The sequence below is a fragment of the Stegostoma tigrinum genome, chromosome 19 (assembly GCF_030684315.1).
Source record: "Stegostoma tigrinum isolate sSteTig4 chromosome 19, sSteTig4.hap1, whole genome shotgun sequence".
In the NCBI taxonomy this organism is placed as follows: Eukaryota; Metazoa; Chordata; class Chondrichthyes; order Orectolobiformes; family Stegostomatidae; genus Stegostoma; species Stegostoma tigrinum.
The window spans coordinates 2,221,268-2,239,571 of NC_081372.1; the positions used below are offsets into that span (position 1 = coordinate 2,221,268).

An 18,304-nucleotide genomic window follows, 5' to 3' on the forward strand; every position below is an offset into this window, starting at 1 on the left:
TGCCGGAAATGGCCGAGTCCAGTCTTACTCCTGTGCTGGGAACACCCGAACAGCCTGCCGGAAAGCGACGACTCCTTACCGGGAGCATCCGAACTGTTCGCCGGAAACAACCGATCCCGGACCCGAACCGCCCGCTCGGGATGTGGTATTATGTAAGAACAGTCTACATTTGTTCGAGATGACCAACTGAGCCCATAGTCTTTGGTTTCGGGGCCTGCTGCTAGGTATGGAGTACACAAGCTCAGGGTGGCACTTCGGGCGTTTAGAGGGAGCCGAACAAGCTGGAGGTGCCATCAGGCCCTACCTGAGCCCTCAGGTAGATGGGCGCCATTTCAAAGCCAGGAGCTCCCATCTCTTGGTCAATGTTCATCCCTCGGTCAGCATCACCAAAAACAAAATGTGGGGCCACTGTTGGACCAGTATTTATTGCTCACTTAAAAGCAAAACGACGCAGACAGTATTAAAGAATTTGATCGGGAGATTTTCATCTTCATTGAAGAAGAGTAGTGTCAACAGTCTTATGATATTCTATTGAAATGTTGGCTCTGCTTCTGTCTTCACAAATGCTACCAGACCTGAGTTTTTCCAGTGTTTTCTGGTTTTTAAAATAATTTATTACCTAGGGGAAAGTAAAGTACTGCAGTCCATGTGCTGTATGTTGACCCAAAATGCCAATAGGGAGGGAATTCCAGGATTTTGACCCAGCAACCGTGAAGGAAAGGCAATATATTTCCAAGTCAGGATTTGGCTTGGGGGTTCCCATATATTTGCTGCCCCTGCTCTTCTAAATTGAAGTGATTGTGGTTTTGTAAGGTGTTGGCCAAGGAGCCTTGGTGAATTTCTGGAGTGGATTTTGTAGATAGGAGGCAGTGTTGCTGCTGAGTGATGGTTATTGAGGGAGTGAGTGTCTTACATCCTGTGTTTAACCTTCTCAGTCTGATTCTGCATGCCGTCTCCTGCCCCAAAGATCACATTTTTCCTTGTATAGGCTCCATCAAAGAACACTGTAACAATTAGTCAAACACAATTTATCTTAAATAATTTGTGCTGGCACTTAATTATTTCCATGCTTTTCCAGCTGTCAATTAATTTTGATCTGGATTATTGCCTCTAAAGGTTTTCACATTAGACTGAGTTGTGGGTGGTTACCAGATTCATCACTCTCCCATTTGTCTACATGGGTGTTTAATATTTATAATCCTACAGCCCTCCATATCTAAGGAAGATTGCAACATCAGTCTTGCTCACCTCAGTAACTGAGGATGAATTCTATGTGGAAGAGGTTGTGCTTTTACTGTAGTTCTGTTCCTGTGTTAAATGATCTTATCCTGTAGTGAAGACAAATGTAAGATATTAATTTAATTCTCCAGCCATAATTTCTGTATCCACAAAGAGCATCTCTCTTTTGTCCTTAAATTGCCCCACCCTTCCTTGAGTAATCAGTTACACAAATCAGCTTCTCTTTGAAGACAAGTTCTCTAAAGTGACATGAGTAAGGTAAACTGTCAGGGTCTTTACCCCAGTGTAGGAGAATCCAAAATTAGAATGCCCAGATTTAAGATGAGAGGGAAAAGTGACATTTTTTCCATATCATCCCAAACATACCTCATAAACTACATGCCTTGCCTCAAGGTGCCTTTCTCGCCCAATGCTAGCCTGATTTGTTATCTTTCTGTAGCTGAAAGAACTTGCCACACATCAGGTATCTTAAAATCGATTGGCATCCCCAGCACCACTTCTATCTTTAAACTATGGCCACAACCCTGGCCAGGTGTTGGTATTATGAAGTTGCCCTTCACCAGCAATGTAATGGTACAGCAGCCCCGAGGATGCATTGCTCATGGCACATTTCTTAGCAAGTGCAGGTCCATTTTCTTGCCTCTGGAACTGGTGCAGGTATGATGGGCTAAATAGCCTCCTTCTGAGCCATGGTGATTCTGTGATACTACTGAGACGTGTAATTGTAACCAATATAACTTCACAGCCCCTTTCTTAGATATAATCCACTCTTATCTACTTGCAGTAAAGGCAACACATGGCTTATAGGAAACTAGTGGGGATGGTCACTGAAAGTGTGGTAAGTGAGGGACAGAACTTTGCGATGAGGAGATCATTGATGGTGTGAGTAGAGGGTGTGGTCAGTTCAGAGGCACTCTGAGGTCATGATGTGGAGGTGCTGGTGTTGGACTGGGGTAGTCAAGATCAGAAATCACACGACACCAGGTTATAGTCCAACACGTCTATTTGAAAGCTCAAGCTTTCGGATCATACCTCCTTTGTCAGGTAAAGTGAGAAAGAAGCGCCCAGAACACAGAATTTAAAAGTCAAAGATGAGAGGGTCACACCACTGATGAGGATGTTTTAAACAAACCTAAGAAACTGTTAAGTCTGTAATCAATTACAGAAGGTTTGAATTGATTAATATGCGTATGTAAATCCCTGAATTTCTCTTAGGTAACTGCCCTGAGAGAGCTAAGGGTTTTATCAGTGTAAAGAAGAGGTGACATTTTAGGTCAGACAATGCATGTTAAGTGTGAGAGATATTGGGAGCTGCAGGTCTTGTTTAGAATCTGTTTGTTTTTTGGTTTGGAGTCAGACTAGTTTTACTTCTAAATAGGAATTTATAACATGGCACTTTGACTGACTGTCTAAAAATTGTGTGTTTTTTGAACAAAATAGAATGTATCTGCAAATACAAAATCACCCCATAGATTTATATGTGTGTGTGTGTCTCTCCCTCTCTCCTCACCCGCTCTCTCTCTCTCGTTCACTGACTCAGTCACTGACTCACACACACACACACACTCTCTCTCTCTCTCTCTCTCTCTCACACACACACACAGATTTGGCAGATGCACAAACAACAAAAATTAAAGAGTTAATCAAATTACATAAAGTACCCAATTTTCCTGTCTGATGAACTCAGGTTAACTAAAAACACTGTTCAGGTTTCTAGATTTAACAAGAATCATGTTAGTATTTATAAATAGTAGTAGTTGGTATTGTAATAGTATTTATACACACACACATATAAACAGTATTTATTGTCAAGAAACTAATTCTACCCTCAGGCAAACAAACTGAATATACTCACTGAAATTCTAACCCCTCCATAAACCCACAAACACACATGCAGATAGCTACAGACAAATAAAAAAGTTATGGATATTGTGAGTGGAGGAAATGTACTGGGGAAACAGTTCAATAGCATTAGTCCACAGGATTCGATGAAGTGTCTCTTTTGCTTCCGAAATCCTGCTCATCTCTAAGCTTCCTATCCTTTCCAAGTTTTCTCAGTTCTTTTCTGCAGACATTGGGCAGCTGACACACTGATTGTTCAGACTTTCAGTGACTGGTTAGATGCAAAGCCAACAAGGAGGAAAATAACCAGTTATCTTCCAAGTTCTGAGGAAATGTCACCAGACTCGAAATGTTAACTCTGATTTTTTTCTTTACAGATGCTGCTAGACAATAGACGGTAGGTGCAGAAGTAGGCCATTCGGCCCTTCGAGCCAGCACCACCATTCATTATGATCATGGCTGATCATCCACAATCAGTATCCTGTTCCTGCCTTATCCCCATAACCCTTGATTTCACTATCTTTAAGAGCTCTATCTATCTCTTTCTTGAAACTATTCAGAGACTTGGCTTTCACTGCCTTCTGGGGCAGAGCATTCCATATATCCACCACTCTCTGGGTGAAGAAGTTTCTCTTCAACTCTGTTCTAAATGGTCTACCTCTTATTTTTAAACTGTGTCCTCTGGTTCTGGACTCCTCCATCAACGGAAACATGCTTCCTGCCTCCAGAGTGTCCAATCCTTTAATTATCTTATACGTCTCAATCAGATCCCCTCTCATCCTTCTAAACTCAAGTGTATACAAGCCCAATTGCTCAAATCTTTCAACATATGACAGTCCCGCCATTCCGGGAATTGACCTTGAGAACCTATGCTGCACTCTCTCAATAGCCAGAATGCCCTTCCTCAAATTTGGAGACCAAAACTGCACACAGTACTCCAGGTACGGTCTCACCAGGGCCCTGTACAGCTGCACAAGGACCTCTTTGCTCCTATACTCAATTCCTCTTGTTATGAAGGCCAGCATGCTATTAGCTTTCTTCACTGCCTGCTGTACCTGCATGCTTGCTTTCATTGACTGATGTACAAGAACACCCAGATGTCGTTGTACTTCTCCTTTACCTAACTTGACTCCAATTAGATAGTAATCTGCCTCCTGTTCTTGCCACCAAAGTGGGATAACCACACATTTATCCACATTAAACTGCATCAGCCATGCATCCGTCCACTCACCTAGCCTGTCCAAGTCACCCTGTATTCTCTTAACATCCTCCTCACATTTTACCCTGCCACCTAGCTGTGTGTCATCAGCAAATTTGCTAATATTACTTTTAATGCCTTTGTCTATATCGTTAATATATATCGTAAACAGCTGCGGTCCCAGCACCGAACCTTGTGGAATGCCACTGGCCACTGCCTGGCATTCTGAAAGGGACCCGTTTATCACTACTCTTTGCTTCCTGTCAGCCAGCCAATTTTCAATCCAAGCCAGTATTTTGCCCCCAATACCACGTGCCCTAATTTTGCTCACTAATCTCCTATGTGGGACTTTATCAAAGGCTTTCCGAAAGTCCAGGTATACTACATCCACTGGCTCTCCCTTGTCCATCTTCATAGATACATCCTCAAAAAAATTCCAGACGATTAGTCAAGCACGATTTCCCCTTCGTAAAACCATGCTGACTCTGACCTATCCTGTTACTACTATCCAAATGATTCGTAATTGACTCCAGCATCTTCCCCACCACTGACATCCGGCTAACCGGTCTATAATTCCCTGTTTTCTCTCTCCCTCCTTTCTTGAAAAGTGGGACAACATTAGCCATCCTCTAATCCACAGGAACTCATCCTGAATCTATAGAACATTGGAAAATAATTACGAATGCATCCACGATTTGTAGAGCCACCTCCTTAAGTACCCTGGGATGCAGACCATCAGGTCCCGGGGACTTATCAGCCTTCAGACCTAACAGTCTATCCAACACCACTTCCTGCCTAATATAAATTCCGTTCAGATAATCCATTACCCGTCGGTCCTTCAGCCACTACTGCATCTGGGAAATTGCTTGTGTCTTCCCTAGTGAAGACAGATCCAAAGTACCTATTCAACTCTTCTGTCATTTCCTTGTTCCCCATAATAAATTCACCCGTTTCTGACTTCAAGGGCCCAATTTTAGTCTTAACCATTTTTTTCTTTTCACATACCTAAAAAAGCTTTTACTATCTTCCTTTATATTTTTGGCCAGTGTGCCTTCGTACATCATTTTTTCTCCATGTATTGCCTTTTTAGTTATCCTCTGTTGCTCTTTAAAACTTTCCCAGTCCTCTACCTTCCCACTCATCTTTGCTATGTTATACTTCATTTTCTTTATCCTTATACAGTCCTTAACTTCCCTCATCAGCCACGGCCGGCCCTGCCTCCCCTTAGGATCTTTCTTCCTCTTTGGTATGAACTGATCCTGCACCTTCTGCACTATATCCAGAAATACCTGCCATTGTTGTTCCACTGCCATCCCTGCGAGGGTATTGTACCATTGAACTTTGGCCAGCTCCTCCCTCATAGTTCCATAGTTCCCTTTGTTCAACTGCAATACTGACACTTCCGATTCTCCCTTCTCCCTCTCAAACTGCAGATTAAAACTTAGCATATTATGGTCACTAACTCCTAATGGCTCCTTTACTTTGAGGTCCCTGATCAAATCCGGTTTGTTGCACAACACCAGATCCAGAATTGCCTCCACCCTGGTAGGCTCCAGTACCAGCTGTTCCAAGAATCCATCTCGGAGGCAATCCACAAACTGCCTTTCTTGGGGTCCAGTACTATGCTGATGCTCCCAGTCTACCCGCATGTTGAAATCTCCCGTAACAACTGTAGTGATACCTTTGCGAAAAGCCAATTTCAACTCTTGATTCAACTTGCACCCTACATCCTGACTTCTGTTTGGGGGCCTGTAGATAACACCCATTATGGTCTTTCTACCCTTAGAATTTCTCAGCTCTATCCATACTGACTCTACATCTCCTGATTCTATGTCCCCCCTCACAAGGGACTGAATATCATTCCTCACCAACAAGGCCACCCCACCCCCTCTGCCCGTCAGTCTGTCCTATCGATAGCACGTATAGCCTTGGATATTCATTTCCCAGGCCCTGTCCACTTGAAGCCACGTCTCAGTTATCCCCACAACATCATACCTGCCAACTTCCAACTGAGCCTCAAGCTCATCCACCTTATTTCTTATACTTTCTGCATTCAGATATAATATTTTTGATTTGTTTCTCCCGTCACCCTTCCTATCAATCCCTATTTCACCTGACCATTCTGTATGAACCCTTCTTGAGTTTTCTGCTTGTTTGAATCTGTGGTCTTTCTTAACTTCTCTTATTTTTACTTTCCCTTTAACTTCCTTCTTACATTTCCAGTTTGTCCCCTCCCCCCCATTACTTAGTTTAAACACACCTGTGTTGCAGTGGCAAACCTGCCTGCCAGAATGCTGGTCCCCCACCTATTAAGGTGCAACCCATCCCTCTTGTATAATTTATCCTTACCGCAAAACATACCCCAGTGATCCAAGAATTTAAATCCTTGCTTTCTGCACCAGTTCCTCAGCTACACGTTCAAGTCCATTACCTCCCTGTTCCTACCCTCTCCAGCCCGAGGAACTGGAAGCAAACAGGAGATTACCACCCTGGAAGTCCTCCTTTTCAGCCTTCTTCTGAGTTCTATGAAGTCCCGCTGCAGAATGTCCCTCCTCTTCTTCCCGACATCATTAGTGCCGACATGCACCATCACCTCTGGCTGTTCACCTTCAGCCTTGAGGATTCTCTGCACTCTGTCGGTGACATCCTGGATCCTGGCACCAGGAAGGCAACACACCATCCTCAAGTCCTGCCTGTTGCTGCAGAAATCCCTTTCAGTCCCTCCCACTATGGAGTCCCCTATTACCACGGCTCTGCATGATGTCTGCCTCCTCGGCTCTGCCTCCACGCCAGTTTTCGACTCGCAGACCTGCTGTGCCTCTCGGACTGGCAGTGTCGTCTGTCTCGACAGTTTCCAAGGGAGTCAACCTGTTCACGAGAGGTACTTCCCCCGGGGTCTCTTGTTCTTTAATAATCTCTTCCTTCCTCATCGTTATTTCCCTTTTCTCCTCTGGTATCCTCAGTGTTATGACCTCGCTGAAGGTCCTGTCCAGAAAATTCTTGTTCTCTCAGATGGGCCTGAGGTCATCTAGCTCTTTCTTTAGTGCTGCAACATGCTCCTTCAGAAGCTGAATGTGGACACACTTTCTATAGCTATAGGAGCCAAAGGCACCATCAGTATTCCTGACCTCCCACATCGTGCACGCAGCACACTGAATCAGCTTGGCAGCCATGTCCTTCACCCTGGCGTAATCTCCTCACTCAGCTTCTTCACCAAGACTCCAGAGCCAAAGGCGCGCACTTCTCTCACCAGACACTCCCTCGACCCCCTTTTTTCTTGCTGCGAGTCTGTGGACTCTTAATTAGGTTAGAGGAGGCGGGTAGGAGGGAGGCCCTACCATGTAGGACCTGGGGTCTAGAACATGCCTACTTAACTAGCACTCACCAACCTTGCCGACTGCCTCTGTGCTGCGAGCTCACTTCCGCCCGGCTCCCGCCGGTCTCCGCTGCAAAAAGGACCGCTGGCTTCGAGGTAAAAATGAGATTTCCATTTTTGGAAGAATGCTATATATAATTTTTTATTCTATGAATCTATCTTTCCTGAATACCTTGTAGCCAGGAACGAATACGAAATTATCAATCCAACCCTTGATTGAGCCTGGACTCTGTTATTATCACTATGTTATTACCTCGTGTGAACAAAGAACAAAGAAAATTACAGTACAGAACAGGCCCTTCGGCCCTCCAAGTCTGTGCAGTTCTGGATCCTCTCTAAACCTGTCGCCTATTTTCCAAGGATCTGTATCTCTCTGCTCCGTGCCCATTCTTGTATCTGTCCAGATACGTCTTAAATGACGCTATCACGACTGCCTCTAACACCTCCGCTGGCAACGCGTTCCAGGCACCCACCACCCTCTGCGGAAAGAACTTGCCACACGTATCTCCCTTAAACTTTTCCCCTCTCACCTCACAATCATGACCCCTAGTAATTGAGTCCCCCACTTTGGGAAAAATCTTCTTGCAATCCACCCTGTCTATATCTCTCATGATTTTGTAGACCTCAATCAGGTCCTCCCTCAATCTCCGTCTTTCTAATGAAAATAATCTTAATCTACTCAACCTTTCTTCATAGCTAGTGCCTCCATACCAGGCGACATCCTGGTGAACCTCCTGTGCACCCTCTCCAAAGCATCCACATCCTTTTGGTAAGGTGCTGACCAGAACTATAAGCAGTATTCCAAATGTGGCTGAACCAAAGTCTGAAAGAACTGTAACATGACCTGCCAACTCTTGTACTCAATACCCCAACCGATGAAGGAAAGCATGCTGTATGCCTGAGATAATGGGAACTGCAGATGCTGGAGAATCCAAGATAATAAAATGTGAGGCTGGATGAACACAGCTGGCCAAGCAGCATCTCAGGAGCACAAAAGCTGACGTTTCGGGCCTAGACCCTTGCTGTATGCCTTCTTGACAACTCTTATCGACCTGCGTTGCCACCTTCAGGATACAGTAGACCTGAACACCCAGATCTCTCCGTGTATCAACTTTCCCCAGGGCTTTTCCATTTACTGTATAGTTCGCCCTTGAATTTGATCTTCCAAAATGCATCACCTCGCTTTTGCCCAGATTGAACTCCATCTGCCACTTATCTGCCCAACTCTCCAGTCTATCTATATTCTGCTGTAATTTCTGACAGTCCCCTTCACTATCTGCTACTCCACCAATCTTTATGTCATCAGCAAACTTGCTGATCAGACCACCTACACCTTTCTCCAGATCATTTACATATATCACAAACAACAGTGGTCCCAGCACAGATCCCTGTGGAACACCACTGGTTACAGGTCTCCAATTTGAGAAACCCCCTTCTACTACTACCCTCTGTCTCCTGTTGCCCAGCCAGTTTTTTATCCATCTAGCTAGCACACCCTGGACCCCATGTGACTTCACTTTCTCCATCAGCCTGCCATGGGGAACCTTATCAAACGCCTTACTGAAGTCCCATGTATATGTCATCTACAGCCTTTCCCTCATCAATCAACTTTGTCACGTGTGGTAGTGTGGATGTGCAGAGGGATCTTGGTGTCCATGTACATAGATCCCTGAAAGTTGCCACCCAGCTGGATCGTGCTGTTTGGAAGGCTTACAGTGTGTTAGGTTTTATTGGTAGAGGGATTGAGTTCCAGAGCCGGGATTTAATGCTGCAACTGTACAAAAGGCTAGTGCGGCCTCACTTGGAATATTGCGTGCAGTTCTGGTCGCTCCATTACAGGAAGGATGTGGAAGCATTGGAAAAGGTACAGAGGAGATTTACCAGGATGTTGCCTGGTCTGGAGCGCAGGCCCTATGAAGAAAGGCTGAGGGACTTGGGTCTGCTCTCATTGGAGAGAAGGAGGCTAAGAGGGGATTTAATAGAGACATACAAGATGATCAGAGGATTAGATAGGGTGGACAGTGAGAGCCTTTTTCTGAGGATGATGACTTCAGCTTGTACAAGGGGGCATAGCTACAAATTTAGGGGTGATAGATTTAAGACAGATGTCAGAGGCAGGTTCTTTACTCAGAGTGGTAAGGGCGTGGAACACCCTGCCTGCCAATGCAATTAACTCAGCCACATTAGGGACATTTAAACAGTGCTTGGATAAGCGGATGGATAATGATGGGATAGTGTAGGGGGAGGGGCTTAGATTAGTTCACAGGTCAGTGCAACATTGAAGGCCGAAGGGCCTGTTCTGCGCTGTATTGTTCTATGTTCTATGTTCTATGTTTTAAGCTGCTGCTTGGCCTTCTGTGTTCATCCAGCTCCACACTTTGTTATCTCAGATACTCCAGCACCTGCACTTCCCATTATCTCTTCGACCTTATGTATGCTTCCTGTTTCCTCTTTGCTATTTTCACAACTTTTCCTGTCATCCATGGTTCCCTAATCTTGCCCTTTCTATCCCTCATTTTCACCGGGACAGGTCTGTCCTGTGTTAGTTTGTATCTGCAGCCGACTCACCTTATTTATCACTTTCCATGCATTTATGTACATGTGCTCCAAACCCATCTGAGTGTCCTGGATGATTTCAATCGTTTGATTCCTTCTCTTTCTGAACTGCCTTTTAAACTAGTGCTAATTGTCTCTCCCACCCTCTGTGTGCACCTTGTTTCTCCTCTCTAATGTTTCATCCTGATCTCTATACTTCTGCCAAAACAGCTTAAATACTCCCCAAAAGCAAAGGCAAACTTTCCTGCATGGATATGGGTCCCAAATCCTTTGCGGTGCAACCTGTCCACCTGGAACAGATTCCTTTTGCCCCAGAACTGGTCTCAATGCTTTGGGAGCCTAGAGCACTCCCACTCCCTCATCCACCCACACCATTTCCCGTCACAACAAATTAGCCTGTCTCCGGGTATTTGTACACTCACTATTGGGTGATAGACAAAGGTTTTCAAAAAAGCTTCAGAAAGATAGTTTTGCCTGGATGAGCACTTGGTCATAATCAATTGTAGCATTCCTTTGATGATAAGTAAATTATACAGAATATGTTTGGGCAGACCAATTGGAAGTGAACTTAAAATTTGAATATATTATTGACTGCACAGTGAAAGTTGTGCTCTCAGGAAGCATTGAGTATAACATTGAAGATGCAATTCTGTTGCTGTCCAGTGAACAGGAAGGCCGAAGAATTACATTATAAGTATTTTAATGTTCAGATCTGCTGTGATTTTAGTTCTGGAGTAGGGGCTTTCATGGGACACTACATTGTGCACAATTGTGCTCAGGTTTAAATTATTATCTGTTCTCAGTAAGACTTCTCATACCCTCTGGGTGGAGCTATAGTCCGATGTTAATGCTTCCAAAATCCATTTAAATGACAATTTGCATTTCTGAAGCATTTTAGTAGGAAATATTCTAAAGGTGTTTCACAGAGATATGAGGAAAATAGACACTGAACCAGAATCAATTTAACGACTGGAACGGTGGGATTTAGGCAGAATTTGGAGGTGGAGACATGGATGGATTGTAATTGGTGGCTGAATGCCAGGCCATCAGGAGAGGGTGAAGGGAGGAAGGAATGTGAGGAATTTCAACGGGTTTTAGATCGTGAAGATAGGAAGAAACTTTTCCAGGGAGAGATTTGGAGATAAGGGCCAGCATTTTTAATTTTGAGATGTTGTGAGATTCAAAGTGACATTAGAAATATCAATGCAGAATGTAATTCAAGAAGTTAGTCACAGGGAATATGTGTTTAGCTGAAGTAACTGGGATGTGGAAGGCCTGAAATAGAAACAGTAAAACTGGATATTGAGAAGGAAAATGACCTTTTGTTTCACCTGGTTGCACTCCACAGATACTGACTGACCTGTTTAGTGGTTCCGGTGATTTATATTTTTAAAGGAATGAAAAAATTATTATTCAAGATCAGAGAATCCCTACAGTTTGGAAATAAGCCCTTCTGCCTAACAACATCACACTGGCCCTCAGACCATCTTGCCCAGACCCATCCCCCTATAACCCCCCTAATCTACACCTCCCTGAACACTACGGGCAATTTAGCATGGCCAATCAACCTAACCTGCACATCTTTGGACTGTGGTAGGAAACCGGAGCACCTGGAGGAAACCCACACAGACGCGGGGAGAATGTGCAAACTCCACACAGACAGTCGCCTGAGGGTGGAATCGAACTTGAGTTCCTGGTGTTGTGAAGCAATGACAGCCAAGGGCTATCAATAAATTTAATTAACTCAATAAAGTAAGTAACTAAATAGAAATGGTTGGACAGGTGATGTGTTGTAGCTGTATGACGTGGGAGCTGGCTGTTCCCATTGCGAATGGTGGTGACCACATCTGCAGCAAGTGTTGGTTGCTCGAGGAGCTTCAGATCAGAATTGATGAGCCGGCATCTGAGCTTCAAACACTGCGGCAGATCCGGGAGGGGAAGAAGTACCTGGACATTGTATTTCAGGAGGCAGTCACACCTGATGGATTAAGCACTTCAAATTTGGTCAGTGGGCAGGGTCAGCAGGGTGTGACTGTAAGCGAGGCAGGTAGAGGGATCCTGCAGTCAGGAGCTGAGGAGCCTCAGCTCTTGACCTTGTCCAACAGGTACGAGGTACTTGCTCCCTGTTTGGATGAGGAAAAGGGCCGCAGGGAGGATGAGCTAACTGACCACCGCACTGTGATATGGGAGGCCATTCAAGAGGTGGGGAGCAAAAAGACTGGTGGTAGTTGTAGGGGATTGTATAATCAGCGGAATAGATAGTATCCTTTGTAAGCAGGATCGAGAGTCCCACATGGTGTGCTGCCTGTTTGGTGCCAGGGCAAGGGGTACCTCTGACTGGCTTGAAAGGATATTGGAGAGGGAAGGGGAGGATCCAGTTGTTGTGGTCCATGTCAGAACAAACAACACAGGCAAGACTAGGAAATTCAGGGATTATCAGGAGCTGGAAATGAAATTAAAGAACAGGCCCTCAAGGGTTGTAATCACCGGATTACTGCCCGAGCCACATGCTAATTGGCTTAGGGACACGAGAATAAGGGAAGTAAACATGTGGCTAAAGGAGTGGTGTGGGAAAGAGGGGTTCCTATTCATGGAGCACTGGATTTAGTTTTGGAACAGGAGGGATCTGTACTGTTGGGACAGTCTTCACCTGAACTGAGCTGGGATTAATATTCAAGTGAAAATGGTAAATAGGCTGGTCAACAGGGCTTTAAAGTAGAAAGTGGGGGGGGGGTGCACGAAGAGAAGGGTAAAGCTTCCCCCAATACAAAACAAAACAGCATGTTAACATTTGTAGTGGTGGATTCAGCTGTATGGAAAAATATGAAAAAAATGACGGGGAAGGAAAACTCAGGAGAGGTTATTAAAGTCTCCAGCACAGACAAAAATAGGACAGAGTGTTTGGAAAGGGTTAGGAATGAAATTTCAACACACTGGATAAATGAGTGACAATGAAAAGAGGGAGGGTTACACACAGGACTGAGGTGTTATATCTGAATGTACGCAGTATAAGAAAGAAGGTAAATGTGATTGTGGCGAAGATCGAAATTGGCAGAAATAACATGGTGGGCATTATGGAGGCATGGCTGCAAGGCGATCAGGATTGGGAGCTGAAAATCCAAGGATAAACATCTTATTGAAAAGACAGGCAGAGGGGCTGGGGTTGCCTTATCAGTAAGAATCTGTGTGGGTAGAGTTGAAGAACCACAGAGGTAAAAAACAACCATAGCTGGAGTTGTGTATAGGCCTCCAAACATTAGTTAGGAGTTGGGCCGAAGGGTTGTTTCCACACTGTAGGGAATCTAATTATATACCAGGAGATAGAAAAGGGTGTAAGAAAGGCAAAGTTACAGTGATCATCGGGGATTTCAGTACACGGGGGACTGGGAAAATCATGTTGGTAGTGGATTGCAAGAAAAGGAATGTCTACGAGACGGGTTTTTGGAGCAGCTCATGGTGGAGCCCATAAGGGACCAGGCAATACTGGATTTAGTCAGAGATAGTAAGAACTGCCGATGCTGGAGTCAGAGATAACAGAGTGTGGAGCTGGAGGACTGTAAAAGTTTCTTTAGATATATAAAGGACAAAAGAGTGACAAAAGTGGACATTGGACTGCTGGAAAATGACACTGGTGAGATAATAGTGGGTTATAAAGAGATGGCTGAGGAACTGAATAGTTATTTTGCATCAGTCTTCACAGTGGAAGACACAATTAACATCCCAAAGATTCGAGAGAGTAGGGGGCAGAGCTGAGTATGGTGGCCATCGCCAAGGAGAAGGTACTAGTAAAACTGTATGGACAAAAGGTGGATAGATCACCTGGACCAGATGGATTACATACCAGAGTTCTAAAGGAGATAGCTGAAGACATAGTGGAAGCATTAGTGGTGGCCTTTCAGGAATTGCTAGAGTCAGGGAGAGTCCCAGAATACTAGAAAATTACTAACGTGACCTCCCTGTTTAAAAAGGGAGTAAGGCAAAAATTGAAAATTGCAGGCCGATTAACCTAACCTTAGTCATGGGTAAAATCTTGGAGTCCATTGTGAAGGATGAGATTTCTGAATACTTGAAAGTGCATGGTAAAATAGGGCTGAGTCAGCATGGTTTCATCAAGGGGAGGTCACTCCTGACAAATCTGTTAGAATTCTCTGAGGAAGTAACGAGCAGGTTAGACCAAGGAGAGCCAATGGATGTTATTTACCTGGACTTCAAGAAGGCCTTTAACAAAATGCTGCACAGGAGGCTGCTGAGTCAGATAAGGGCCCATGGTGTTAGGAGCAAGGTACTGGCATGGATAGAAGATTGGCTGTACGGCAGAAAGCAGAGAGTGGGGATAAAAATCTTTCTCAGGATGGCAGCTGGTTGACAACAAGAGTTTCATCAGGGTCAGTGTTGGGAGCACAACTTTTTATACTTTAATGATTTAGATGAAGAAAGTGAGGGCATTCTGGCTAAATTTGCAAATTATACAAAGATAGGTGGAGGGGCAGGTAGTATTGAGGATGTGGGGAGGCTGCAGAAGGATTTGGACAGATGAGGAGAGTGGGCAAAGAAGTGGCAGATGGAGTACAATGTGGGAAAGTGTGAGGTCATGCACTTTGGTAAGAAGAATAAAAGCATGGATTTTTTCCCTTTATTCATTAACAGGACGAGGGCATCACTGAATAGGCAGCATTGATTGCGCATCCCTAGTTGCCCAGAGGGCAGTTCAAAGTCAACCACATTGCTGTTGGTCTGGAGTCACATGTAGGCCAGACCAGGTAAGGAAGGCAGTTTCCTTCCCTAAAGGATATTAGTGAACCAGATGGGTTTTTCCTGACAATTGATTCATGGATATCATTAGATTCTTAATTCCAGATATTTATTGAATTCAAATTCCATCATTTTCCATGGCGGGATTCGAACCTAGGTCCCCAAAACATTATCTGGGTCTCGGCATTAACCGTCCAGTGATAATACCATTAGACCATCACCTCCCCCTTGACAAAGAGACTTGAGAATTCTAGTCCAGGATTCTCTAAAGATAAACTTGCATGTCGAGTCAGTCGTTAGAAAGTCAAATCCAACTTTGGCATTTATTTTGAGAGGACTTGAATATAAAAGCAGGGATGTACTTCTGAGGCTCTGTAAGGCTCTGAAACCCGCTCCAGGGCCAGTACGTCTTTCCTGAGATAATGGGGCTCAAAACTGTACACCACACTCCAAATGTCGCCTGACCAGAGCCTTATAGAGCCTCAGAAGTACATGCTGCTGTTATATTCAAGTCCTCTCAAAATGTTCTGAGGGTCACCTGACCCGAAACGTTAAGTCTGTTCTTTCCCTCGGAGATAGACAGATCTTGATTATCAAGGGGATCAAGGGTTACAGAGAGAAAGGGGGAGAATGGGGTTGAGAAACTTATCAGCCATGATTGAATGGCAGAGTAGACTTGATGGGCTGAATGGCCTAATTTCTTCTCCTATGTCTTATGGTCTAATGGTCAGTGCTAACCACTGAGCCACTGTGAATTTAATGTAGAAATTGTTCTGAGGATGAGACACTCAACCCAAAACACAAACTCTAATTTCTCTCCACAGATGCTGCCAATTCTGCTGACCTTTTTCAACAATTTCTGTTTTCATTGGGGTAGAAGTTAGCAGATCTGACAAAGATCCACTCTTAATTGTTAACATTATTGCCACCATTCAAACATTTCCTGTTTTCAGTTGAAATATCGTATTTTAAAAATCCTTTTGTCATGTCTGTGTCTTTTCCTGCTCACTCTTTCTTTTGTTATATGTCTTTTCAAATGCTGTTAGCCCTTCAGTTTTTTCCCCCAATTCTGACGAAGACTAATACCTGAACAATTAACTTGTCTGTTCTCTTGAAATCTGGAACTTTGTTTATTGGGAAGTCAACTTAAAATTTAAAAACTGATGTTGTTGTTTGTAAGTTAAAAGCATTAAAGGAAATTGAACCAAAGCAGGTATTTGCGTGATGGAACAGATCGCAATGGATTCCTTTTCTTTTGTTCCCTTCTGTGTTGCATTCTACACGTGCTGACTCATCTGAGAAATGGTTATGCTTATGGAAGGGATTCACACACATCAAGTTAAACTGCAATTAGACAACGACTTTATAGTTTCTTTCCATGACCCATTGTCATCCTGCTCTGCACCTCTATCTTTTTTACCATTTACTCACTCCTGTTCTCAGCCCAATCACAGATCTCTCACTTGTCTTTCTCTACTGCCTCTTTTTTTCTGGCTCTACTGTTTATCACATTATTTTCTCCATCAGTTCTAACGGAGAGTCATTGACCTGCACTGTTAATTCTGTTTCCCTCTCCATGGTTACTGTTCCAGTAAGTGAGTGTTTCCAGAATTTTGTGTTCTTGTTATTCCATCACTAGTTTTGTGAGTTTTGATGTTCTGTTCTTTAGCTAGGCGTTATGATTTGTCCATCATTTTATTTCGCTGATAGTTATAGTAGGCTATTTAAAAATCCCTGTGATTTAAGTGGAAAACATGCGTTTTGAAAGATGCTTTTCTCAGCAGAGAATGTAGCTAAATTAATTGGTTATGACAATCTAACTGTGCTTGAGTGTTTTGTAAATTCTGCAGCTGCACACAGACCTAAAGTTTTGGTATCAATCCCAGAAGTGTGGGTCAATTGCAGGCAGTTGCAACCTGAAAATTAACTGTCAAATGAATCAGAAATGGCCTAAAAGATTATCACGTTTAATCCAATTACCCCTCAACTGTCTATACCTAAAGGAATACAAACCACTCCTTCTCAATCTTGCCTTGCAATTTAACCATCCTAGCCCTGGGATCACTGGGTCCTTTTATTTAATCCTTTCATGCAATGTGGGCGTTGTCAGTAAGGTCAGCATTTGCTGCTCATCCCCTATTGCCCTTGAATTGAATAGCTTCCCAGGCCATTTAAGAGGGCAATTATGAATCAACTGGAGCCATGTGTAGGTCTATTTTAAAAAAATACTGCCATTGGAGGCTGTTTCTCCATTAAATTCACCCTGTTCCCTGGCCAACATCTCAGCTTCTGACTTGCTGTAGTGTTGCGGTGAAGCTCAGTGCAAGCTGAAAGAACCCTCATTTTCCACTTTGAGACCCTGCAGCCCTCCAGATTCAATATCGCGTTCAATAACTTTAGGACCTGAACTCTCCCATGTCCTAGCCCCCTACTCCACACACCAGGCCTTGTTATCACATAGTCTACCATTACACACCACCTATTGAAAGCCACTAACAGAATCCATTAATAGGTACTCACCCTCCCAGCCAGATCTTTATCCATTCCTCTGTCTGTCCAGCTACTCTTATCTCTATCTAACCCTATCCCCACCTATTGTTTACTCCTTACCCCACCCCCCACCCTATGTTCTGCATGTATTTGCAGCATGAACAGTGAGAGTGAGGACCAAGGGACTGCCAGGAGGTAAGCTTCCCATTTAAATACTTACCTTGTGCAATCAGTGACCTCCACTTTTGCTGCAGCAGCAGCATGAGCGGTGAGAGTGAGGACCAGGGGGCTGCCGAGAAGATAAGTTCTTCATTTCGGCAGCAGAGCTGAACGGGAGCAGTTGAATTGCACTCTGGGAAGGTGAGCGAACTGATCTATTTGTGCAGTGTCCTAGGGGGTGCTTTTGCTAACGCTGTTGGGAAGGGTGTAAACTAATGTGGCAGGGGATGGGAACCAAATGAGGAGGTTAGTGGATAGCAAGGAGGTAGTAATGAAAGCCTGTAGGGAACTAGATAATGAAGTCAGTGGGACTAAGGGGAAGAGTAGGCAGAGAGCAGGTGATGAACACAAAGGGACAGGTGGTCTGAGGTGATAATGGGAACTGCAGATGCTGGAGAATCCAAGATAACAAAGTGTGAAGCTGGACGAACACAGCAGGCCAAGCAGCATCTCAGGAACACAAAAGCTGACGTTTCGGGCCGAGACCCTTCATCAGAGAGGGGGATGGGGAGAGGGAACTGGAATAAATAGGGAGAGAGGGGGAGGCGGACTGAAGATGGAGAGAAAACAAGATAGGTAGAGAGGAGAGTATAGGTGAGGAGGTAGGGAGGGGATAGTTCAGTCCAGGGAAG

General features: G+C 44.2%; 1 long non-coding RNA gene across 1 annotated transcript; it reads left to right on the top strand.

Moving 5' to 3' along the window:
- The first annotated feature begins 45 nt into the window (after positions 1-45).
- Positions 46-16,152, top strand: LOC132210743 (uncharacterized). Its single transcript, XR_009446912.1, has 3 exons — positions 46-224; positions 11,809-11,963; positions 15,788-16,152. It is a non-coding gene; the product is annotated as an uncharacterized LOC132210743 (long non-coding RNA).
- Positions 16,153-18,304: the final 2,152 nt, after the last annotated feature.